Genomic DNA, 10,996 nt, shown 5'->3' with positions numbered 1-10,996 from the left:
AAGACACTTAAGGAAATGTTCAACATCCTTAGCCATCAGGGAAATGTATGTCAAAACAACTCTGAGATAATATTTTATACCAGTCAGAATGGAAAGATCAAAAACACCAATAATAGATTATGTTGAAGAAGATGTGGAATAAGGGGAACACTCATCCAATGCTGGCAGAAATGCAAACTTGTACAACCACTTTGGAAATCAGTATGGCGGTTTCTCAGAAAATAAGGAATCAACCTACCTCACAATCCAGCCATACAACTCTTGAGCACATACCCAAAAGATGGTCAAACATACTAGAAAGACATTTGTTCAATTATATTCATAGCAGCATTATTTGAAATAGCCAGAACTTGGAAACAACCTAAATGTCCCACAACTCAAGAAGAATAAAGAAAATGTGGCACAAGCATAGGTCTAAACTAGTCCCTCTGAATTTGGCTGACAGTTGAATGGCTGGGGCAGACTAAGAGGCCACTAACATTGAAAACTTAGATTAGTATGCATAATGAAAAAAAGATAGTTTGTTTTCTTTTTTAAAAAAATAAAAATTAAATTTAAAAAGAAAAATAAGCCACATAAAGATGGAAAACACACAGAGGATCTGGATTATGAATATTATTGTATTTTCTCTAATTTTTTTAAACTGTGAATCTGCTTAGATAGGGATATTTTATTGTTTGGGCTGCTAAGCTAAACCAACATATGATGTGGGAGTGCCATATCAATCTGTTGCTTTCATTGGTTAATTAATAAAGAAACTGCTTGGCCTGATAGGTTAGAACAAAGGTGGGTGGAGTAAACAGAATAGAATGCTGAGAGGAAGAAGGCAGTAAGGTAAGATGCCATGCCTCTCCTCTCCAGGACGGATGCGATGAAGCAAGCCACCAGGTCAGACATGCTGAATCTTTCCTAGTAAGACTGGTGCTACACAGATTACTAAATATAAGCTAGGCAAGCTGTGAGAATTAGCCATTAAGAGGCTAGAACTAATGGGCCAAGCAGTGTTTAAAAGAATACAGTTTCCATGTAATTATTTCAGGGCATAAGCTAGCCAGGCGGCCGGGAGCCGGGTGGCAGGAACATAGCCCGCAGCTCCTTCAACAAACATATATATGTTAAAGGTATTGTGCCTTCAAGATTTGGTCTAAGGATTTGTTTCTTTGGAAAAGATGTTCTTCTTTTAAAATACATCTATTTTTGTTCTTGATTAAGGTATTGTGTTTGTACAGCTTATTTAAAAATGTAATGTATTATTAAGAAATGCAAGTTAATAGTTATCTATAATAGGCAAATTTGTATTCATGTTAATTAGGTTTTCTAGATATATAGAGATATATTTCAGTTAGATAATCTTCAAACCTTTCAAAGATCTATGGAATATGACATTTAACATGTTTTAAGAACTTAGTACTTTTCATGACAGTGAGACACAACTTCTTCTGGCAACACCAATCTACTTCAAGAGAAAGATGGGCATCAAGAGGCTCTTTATTATGGCTTCAAATATATGGAGGAAAAGGTACAAGTGCTTTATCTTAATTTGACAGAATAAATAGAAAATGAGCAAGTTTATGCTGCTAATTCAAACTTAATCTCTTCCATAAAAGACAAATTTTATTATCATTATTTTTGAGGATCAACTCTAATATCCAAAATTTGGAGACTTGATTATTGAAACCATAATAACCATTGTTAATTTGATAGTCACTAATCATATTTGTTATCTGTCCTTTAAAGTCTTTGTCTTTCTTGAGGTTCTAATTGCTGTAAAGTGATATCATGACTATACTTTTCTTACAAAGAAAAACATTTAGTTGAGACTTCAGCTTAGAGTTTTAGAGGTTTAGTCCATTATCATCATGGTATGGAGTTTGATGATATGCAAGCAGACATGATGCAGGCTCTCTATTAATCAGAAGGCAACAGGAAGAAGACTCAATGTTATATTGAGAGAAGTTTGAGCAAATAGGATCTGAAAATACACTTACCCAGTGACAAACTTTCTATTACATGGCAACACCTACTCCAACAAAGTCACACCTCTGAATAGTGTCACTCTTTGTGAGATTATAGGGGCCAATTACATTCAACTACCACAATCTTCAACAATAGTTTTCTTTATTTTGTTATTATACTGAACAGAATTTTACATATAATTTAAAAACAGTGCAATTCATATTCATTTATATGGAATTTTAAGTGCACATTAATGTGTGTATTCTTAGCAGTTATTTCCAGATTATCTTAAACAGTTTCCTTGAAAAACAATGTCTTAGAAACAAATCAACTGATGTTTTCCTCTCTATATGCATTCTATGTTATATCTTCTATGGCAACATTTTAAAAACATGTTTAGGTGGGGCTGCTCATTAAACTCCAGGAATGGAGCACTCAGGTAGCATGCTTAAAGGACTGTACTCAATCCTTAGCACTATAAAACAAAGGCATATTATATTGCAAAGTATGTTTATAACTAATGTGTTCAAGTTATTGGTTAAGAATTTTACAATTTGATAACATTATTGTCTAATTATCATTTAGGATTAATAAATTTGAGAGTTGTTGCATATTTTTTGAAATGCTAAACGTTATAATTATAATTTGCATGTAAATTTTATTATTTTTTTATTTTAGTAAACAATGTGTTTCAGTGATGAATAAAAGAATTATTTATATGCACTTCTATCTCCTGTTTCTGCACTGCCTTCTTGTATTCTCTAACCACTGAATGTTTATTCACTTCTGGTCACACAAGACATGTGAACATATGCTCATCATGAGCTTGAATAACTTGTGTGCTAAATGTATCAACACTAGAACTAGAGGTCAGAGTTAGTACTGTGGCTTTAAGAGACATGCTTGATGTGGAGTTCCCCTCTGTATGCTGTGAACATCATTGGTTAATAATGGAACTGGTTTGTACATATAGCAGAGCTATAAAGAAACTGAGCTGGGTATGGAAAATTAAATGGAATGCTGGGAGAAAGGAGGTAGAGTCAGAGAGAAGCCATGGAGCTGGCACCAGAGACAGATGCTGGGAATTTTACCCAGTAAGGCAGTATTGCCCCATGGCAATACACAGATTAATGGAAATAAGTTAAATTAAGATGTAAGAGTTAGGCAATAAGAAGTTAGAACTAATGGGCCAAACAATGATTTAAATAATATGGTTTCTATGCAATCATTTAGTGGCTAAGTGGCTAGAAACTAACTAGCGGCCTCCTACAACACATGACATATTTTGTTTTGTTTTTTTTTGTTTTGTTTTGTTTTGGTTTTTTTGGTATGTTCATCTTTCTGTGTTCTTGGAGAGTGCAACATATGGACTCCACCTATGGGTTCCTGTGTTAGCTAGCATAAAGTGCAGAACAGATCATTATATTTGCTTTTAAGGTTTCTTGCTGCAGAGATATGAAGAACTAACTGATATGCTTTATCAAAGAATATCTTCTCTAATATAGCAACCTAAACACTACCTTTGTCTCTTGAGGTAGAGCTAGCTTCTCATTTCTATTTACCTTGAGACACAGGGCTCCCTCTCATTCTTCTGTAACAGAAACTAAAATTTAGACCTTTAAATATAGGCAAGTACTCTGTCACTAAAATATACCCATAGAACTTGCAGTCACAGCCTTAGCCAATAGAGTGGCTGGAATTATAGAATTCTACTACTGTGGTGGCTCCTTTAATTTATAGAAATACTGGAATAGAAATTCAATTTGATAATTTTTTTTTCATGTACATTATGTTGTTGTTTCAGTGACATTTCTAATGAGCACAAAATAATAGTTTTTTATTAAGGTGAATATTCATGTTCAGATTAATTTTTCACTCCTCAAATGCTGCATTAGCTATTTTGCAAATTAAATCAATATTTATAAATATCTTTTATTGAACCTTAGAAGGTACTACTTTGTTTCTCTCTAAAATCTATTGAATATAAAAATATTTCATTAAAAGACATGCTGGTCAGTCATGTGTTTTCTCTACTTTTCTTCTCTGTGTCTTGTATTTTAACCATATTTCCATAATATTTGATGATTTGGAGGTTTATGTAAAATAGAATGTCTTTATTTTTGTGAGTCCTACTGGGTCTCTTCAATTCAATGGTTCATTTAAACAATTTATTGCACATTTTGAGGGTTGCATGATTTCACAATTATAAACTGTCCTTGCATAGACTACTTACTGAATACAGGGAGTGGTTGAAGTGGGTCTTACAGTTTATTACAGGGGAAGAGATGAGAAAATAAACTCCTAACCCCCAAACAGAATTTGTTTAGTATTACTACCAAAAACATAGCCAGACATTCTGTATTCTGAGGTAGTTTAAGTAAAAACAGTCCCAAAGAGCTCATAAGCAGTTGGTGGAATTGTTTGGGAAGGATTGGGAGCCTTGTTGGAAGAAGTATACCTCTAGAAGTGAGCTTTGAGGTTTCAGGAGGTTTGTATCATGCCCAATCTTTATATGTTCATTCTTAAAAATCAAGATTTGATTTCTAAGCTGTCCCTGCCACCAATCCTTTATCCTACCATTATAAACTCTAAATTTCTAATAAAAAATAAGCCAAAAAAATGAGAATTTTATTCTTTTACTTGCTTTGGCCATGGTGTTTTGCTTTGGTCATGGTGTTTTATTACATGAATAGAAAAGTCTCTAAGATGAAAGTTTGCGTCAGAGAGTGGACTATCGCAATGACAGAACTGAACATGTTGGATTATTGGAAGACAGTAGATGTTTTGGGAACTTTGGACTAAGTAAATGATTGTACATTATAAGCAAAGCTTACTGGATCACCCTAGTAAGATATCGGAAGATATTAGGAGGGAGAGCATTGAGAGCTGTGAAGGCCAAGGTTGATGGTTTTCAGAGGAGAACAACTTTGGCAACTGTGATAGAAATTATTTTTTTTAAATATATTTTGGCAGAGACACTTGCTTTCTTCACCTGTCCTAAGAACTTATAGGCTACAATTAAAAACAATAGGCTAATTTCTTTGGCAGAGTAGATTTTGAAGTCTGTCTTGAGTCAGTGTAAGATAAACTCTAACGTAAGCTTGTTTTTCCCTTCGAAATAACTCTTATGTATGTCTACAATGAAAAGGAGCAAGTGGGGTAGGAAGAAATAGAAAGGAAGAAGAAAAATATCCCAAGAAATTTGCAGTACGAGCTGAGGCTGTACTCAAGAAGATAAGGTCAAGGAGCTAAAACTGAAAGACCTCAGCAAATGAAGATTCCAACTTGTGAAAATGCTTGAGGGATGTTCTGTTCCTGAAAACAACATAAAAGATATAAATTTGTTTAATGGTGGCCAAACTCCATCCAATGTAGGCAGCTGAACATGGAAGCCATGTGCACCTGGTTCTGCCTTTAGAATTATGAAGGATCCAGAAAAAAAAGGAAACGTAGAATTTTCCTCGACAGTTAAGCAAAGTCAATGAGGCCAACCATGAGGCAGGGAAAGACTCTGCATTGGGGCCCTGAGTGTCACTTGCTGAAGTTGTGAAAGTGTAGTTTTGATTACATTGGAGAATCCAAGATGTTGGAGATGGCAGGGCTTTGAGGCATCTGCCAGGGCAATTTGCCTCCAGGGAGTGGAATGTATTATAAGCAGCAAAGCTTGAAGCAAAGAGTCATCTAATCACTTCAACAACATACCTAGAGCTAGCAAAATTGAGGTTTTTTTCCTTCTGGGTTTCTGAATTGATTTGGTGCAGTATTTCTTCACTATGACCCAGTTTCTCTATTTTGGAATGATAATGTATATTCTGTGGCAGAGTATTTTGGAAGCACGTAATTTACATCTTCATTTTACAGGAGTTACAAATAAAAAATAAATTTTTGAATCTTAGAAAATACATTAAATTAATGCTAAGGCTGAAAGACTATGGAGATTTTGAATTTGCACTAAAGGCCCTAGAATGGAGAGAAGCAATTCAAATGAGAATGTCTCCCTAGGTTCATGAGTTTGATGCCTAGCCCTTAGTTGGTGAAACTCTTTAGGAAGAATTAAGAGGTTTAGCCTTAATGGAGAAAATATTTTCACTGTGACTCTTCCTAATGCTCAGAATATAAATGTTCTGATGCTCTGAATAAAGTTGGCTATTTCATGAGAATTTAGTCTGCCTTGTTGATCCATTCTCGCAGGTTCCACTATCTAAAGGTGGTAAACAACTACACATTACTACATCTACATTGTTCAGTGTAGCCAAATAAATATAGACTTTTTAATGCCTATGATAGTTTATCTTGATTGTCAACTGCAGTCTAATTTCGGTCACCTAAGAAATAAGCCACTGAAATGCTTATAATGGATTTCCTTTGTAACCAGAAGTTTCTGTCTTTCCTGGTCCACGGTTGTTCAATCCCAATAAATCACACAGAAACTGTATTAAATACAACCCTGTTTAGCCAAAGATTCAGGAGTAATCATAGCTAGCTCTTATATCTTAAATTAACCCATATCTATTAGTCTGTGTATCACCACAAGGCTGTGGCTTACTGGTAAGGTTCTGACATCTTTCTCCTCTGACAGCTACATGACATCTGCCTGACTCCACCTTCTTTCTTCTTGTATTCAGTTTAGTCTTCTCATCTACCATAGGCCATTATCATTAATCAATGATAATAGAACATATTCAGAGCATACAGATGAGAATCCCACATCTTTAGGTTAGGATATGGGAAGCTGCAAGACCTACCCCAAACTAGAAGGATATCTTTTCTTTCTTTGTCAGACATCTAAGAGGAAGTCCCAGAAAACAACTTTGATTTTCCTGACTCTTTGTTACCTCCACACCCTGCTGGCAAGTTCTTCTGAGATTCAAAGAATTCTTTTTTTATTTGTAACACCTGTAAAATCAAGTCACACCTTACTTTAGAATAAGTACTCTATTCACATTTTGTAGTGGGTTCATCTACCCAGTTCACATTCTGCTGTGGGTTATCTACCCCATTTGCATCTTGCTCTGGGTTCATATACACTGCTCACATTTTGCTCTAGAGTCTATCTACCCTGTTAACATCTTGTAGAAGCATCTAACCTGTTCTCAACTTACTATAGGTTCATCTAACATGTTGTTGTTGTTGCCGCTGTTGCTATCATTCTTCTCTGATATTGGAACCCAGATTCTTGAGCCTTCTGATATGGTCTAAGACAAGATATTCTTCAGGAATACATCTGAGACACCACAGGAGATATTAACTACTGATTTGCATACCTACATTGACTGTGCAGCTATCAAGTTTTCACTGTAAAGTCAAGACATAATTGTTGAACTACCCATATTGTATCAGGTAAGCAAATCTAGAAAAAAAAATCCCTTTAAAAATACATGTTCATTTTATTATTTCTGCTCCTCGAGAGCAATGTTTTTCAACCTTTCTAAAACTGTGTCCCTTTAATACAGTTCTTCATGCTTCCATGACCCCAACCACAAAATTATGTCCTGGCTACTTCATAACTGTATTTTGCGACTGTTATGAATTGTGTTGTAAATATCTGATACATAGGATATCTGATATTCAACCTCTGTACATGTTTAGAATCACTGCTTTAGATGCTATAATCTAGAGAATCATGACAAATGTAGAGTTGTAATTAGTAATTATAAAGTACCTGTTTAAAAAAATGTCCATTTACTTTATAATACTTTATAAAGTTTCTAAAATATATTATTTATAATTTAATGTTAATTTGGTATATTAATGTTACCTTTGTCTCAACTATACTTACTTAATATTTATGCAAGGATGTCATGAAGGATGGTTTTAATAATCAATGATTTTCATGCTTAATTTACAAATTTCAGTAGATGAATAATTCTAATTATTGTCCATAGAAATTTATCAAATATAAAAACATGAATTGGTATTCTTTTAACAGAAAACTTATGTGAGAGATATAACCAAGAGGCAGTTTGGCCTACACAGTTTGGTCTCAGCTTTTTATTGATCTCAGTGTGTACCCTAAGGCAATAGTTATTTCAATAATACTACCATCTAAGTGAAGCATTTATTACTTACAGTTTAAGATTCTTGGGAGATTTTTTAAAAACATTTTCTTTTTAATTTTTAATGTTGCTTCAGATTTTGTAAGCAGTTAGCTGTCACTATTATCTATGAAATAATACAGTATGGAGTTCATAAATTTTCTTCTATCTCTGTTTTAACTTCCATCCAATCATGTTAAGTGATTTTTATTGACTGGTGCATATCTTCACACATTTTTATTCTTCCTTTTCCCATATTTGCAATATACTTACAGGTTGTTTTTCAAGAAAAAAAAACATTTTAAGCTTCTTATCTTCATTGAACTCTTATTAGTGTTTATTGTTTTGCTCAAATTATTCAGATATGGATGATACATTATATAGTTAATTATTTTGACATGGAATTTTATATTTGCTTGTAATTTAACCCTAATTTTAACATGATGCTAGATATTTAATAAGCAACATTCTTGTGTTTTATAAGAATTCTCATTTTGTACGCATTTGTCAAACATTTAATAAGACAGCTATAGGGCTAGTGGTTTTATTATTAGTATTTCTATCTATGTCTGACTGGTCTAGAATGCTCAATACTCTTGTCACTGTCTCTACAGTCCATACAGTATTGACATACGTGTGTACCACCCCTTCTTCAGGAGAGCCAGATGTTAACAGTACTAACATTTGACTATTCAGAATGTTTGTTTTAAAACATTTAAGGAATTGTGCAAGTATTTAAGGATTTTGCATGTGTGTTTGTATGAGAAAGAAACAGAGAGTGAGAGAGAGAAAGAGAGAGGCGGGAAGGAGTGAAGCACAGAGTAAGGGAGTGAGAGAGATGTATGTCAGAGGACAACTTCTAGATCCCAGGGATTAAACTCAGGTCATCAGGCATGAAAGAAGACATTTTTACCTTCTGAAACACCTCCTTGGTCCTTTAATAATTTTAAGTAAGCTAATTTTATGAATATTTCTTCAAAGATGAAAAAATTATTCTTCTATTTTTCATTTTAAAAAATCCAGGTTTTTGCTCAACAATCTTACATTGGAAGAAAGTTCCTATAATACAGAAGTTCATAGTTTTATAAAGTTAATTTGTTAAATGTCACTTATCTTTAGTGTCATTTTCTGACTTAGTTGTTTATTTTGGAAATGCATAATGATAAAGTTAGAAAGATGGATAGAAACTGTGCAAACTATCTGGAAGTAGAATATAATTAATTCTTTGTTTTCACTTTATGATATATTAACATCTCTATTTTCTTTCTTGAGGTAGAGTATAGATATTTTTAACTGAACAGTCAATTCTAAGAGCATGGAGAATAAATGCTCACCTGCCCTTCCAGACATAATTGATTTATTCATTTAGCAGTTTTTTTTACTTCATTCAAATATTTAGGAGGCAAGTTTATAACGTGCTTAAGTGGTTGTTAAAATTCTACATCAACTCCTGTTTCCATTTCCCTAATCATGACTGAATCATTTAAAGAGAATTAGAGAAACACTCTTTTCTTGAAATAAGGTGGTATAGTGATTTTGTGACACTTATTTCTATACCTACTTACATATTAATTTTCCTTAGTCAACTTATTCTTCAACCATCATAGGTCTGATAAAAGTCATGAGCGAAACAATCAGAGACTTATAAAGGAAAGCTTTTGTTTTGAAATAAGGCATGTGGATTCAGTGACTCTGTAGCTTGCCTGTCACTATAGTTAAGGAGAGGCACTAGACAGATGAATAATTAGCAGATATATTTGTTCATAAATAAGGAAAATGATGTATGCAATTCTTGATGGAAAAATACTAGAACAACTCCTCTATTTCACAGACAGAAAAGAATAAGGCAGTGAAAGATCCTCAAGAGAAATCTCAAGTGGCTCAAAAGTCCAGGCAAGATGATCCTGCCTATAGTTAGATATTCTTTGGAACCATATTGTAATTTTTAAAGAGCTCTTTGTCTTTTTGAAGGCACGATGAGTTAACATCTGACAAAAAAAAATCTCTGAAGTAAGGTAGCCTTTGCAATAAGCTCTCCTAAAGGCTCCCTAACACTATACATGTGAATTTCTTAGGATAGTATATGCATTTCTAAGGTGTTTCAGATATATTTGCAAGTGGGAGAGTTCATAAATCCTAACAATATCAAAATAATTATCATAATCAATTCTATCAAGTTTGAGCAAAAGTTTGAAAAAATGTTTATATTGTTAATGAAGTTTATTTTCAAAAAAATTAATGAAAATTTTTTTAGTGAGAATAATAAAATATAAGAACGTCTGCTAATGTTTAACTGATTATTTTTGTTAGTCAGGCATGTATTGATCACAGTGTCCACTCTCTTCTGTAATAATCTAATTGACCTAAATTATATCAATAAAGGCTATCTTCATTTTAAGAGGCAAAGAGATTGAAACTGGTCCAAACTCATACAGTTTGCCAATTGGATGTAGATCCAGAGAGTCTGTATCTACATGCTTTACATGCTACATTATGTTGGTGTGGGATTTAATTCTCCCAGTTTGCAGAGGAGTCAAATTGGTCTTATTATGTGGTCGACCATCTCCACTGCTTCAATATCATGTATTTCCCCAATATTGAACACTCTAGTGATTTTCAATGACATAATAAAGCATATTTAGATACTTACCAAAATCTATAAATAAGCAGGAAATCATAATTTTAAACATTGCTTTTCTACTGCATTCTATTTTCAACCTTTGAATGTTTTTCGTTGTAAAGTCTCAAATATGTGTATCTTAAGGTCTATCAATGTTTCTGATGTGAATTTTTAGTATGGAGAGGGAGCTGTCATTTCCTCACATATTATATTTTGGTAGATACCAGGATGTGCATTGTCAGTTATCAAACTTAAATTTGACTATATTCCAGACCTTTTTGCAACTTTACGTTATGAACTGGCTTCTCCCTTTCTGTATATTACTTATAACCTCCTAGAAAAGCATCCTAATTATTCATTGACTTTATTTTAACTAGCTAGAATA

Source organism: Microtus ochrogaster, chromosome 10 (genome assembly GCF_000317375.1).
Source record: "Microtus ochrogaster isolate Prairie Vole_2 chromosome 10, MicOch1.0, whole genome shotgun sequence".
NCBI lineage: Eukaryota > Metazoa > Chordata > Mammalia > Rodentia > Cricetidae > Microtus > Microtus ochrogaster.
This window is presented reverse-complemented; position numbering follows the sequence as displayed.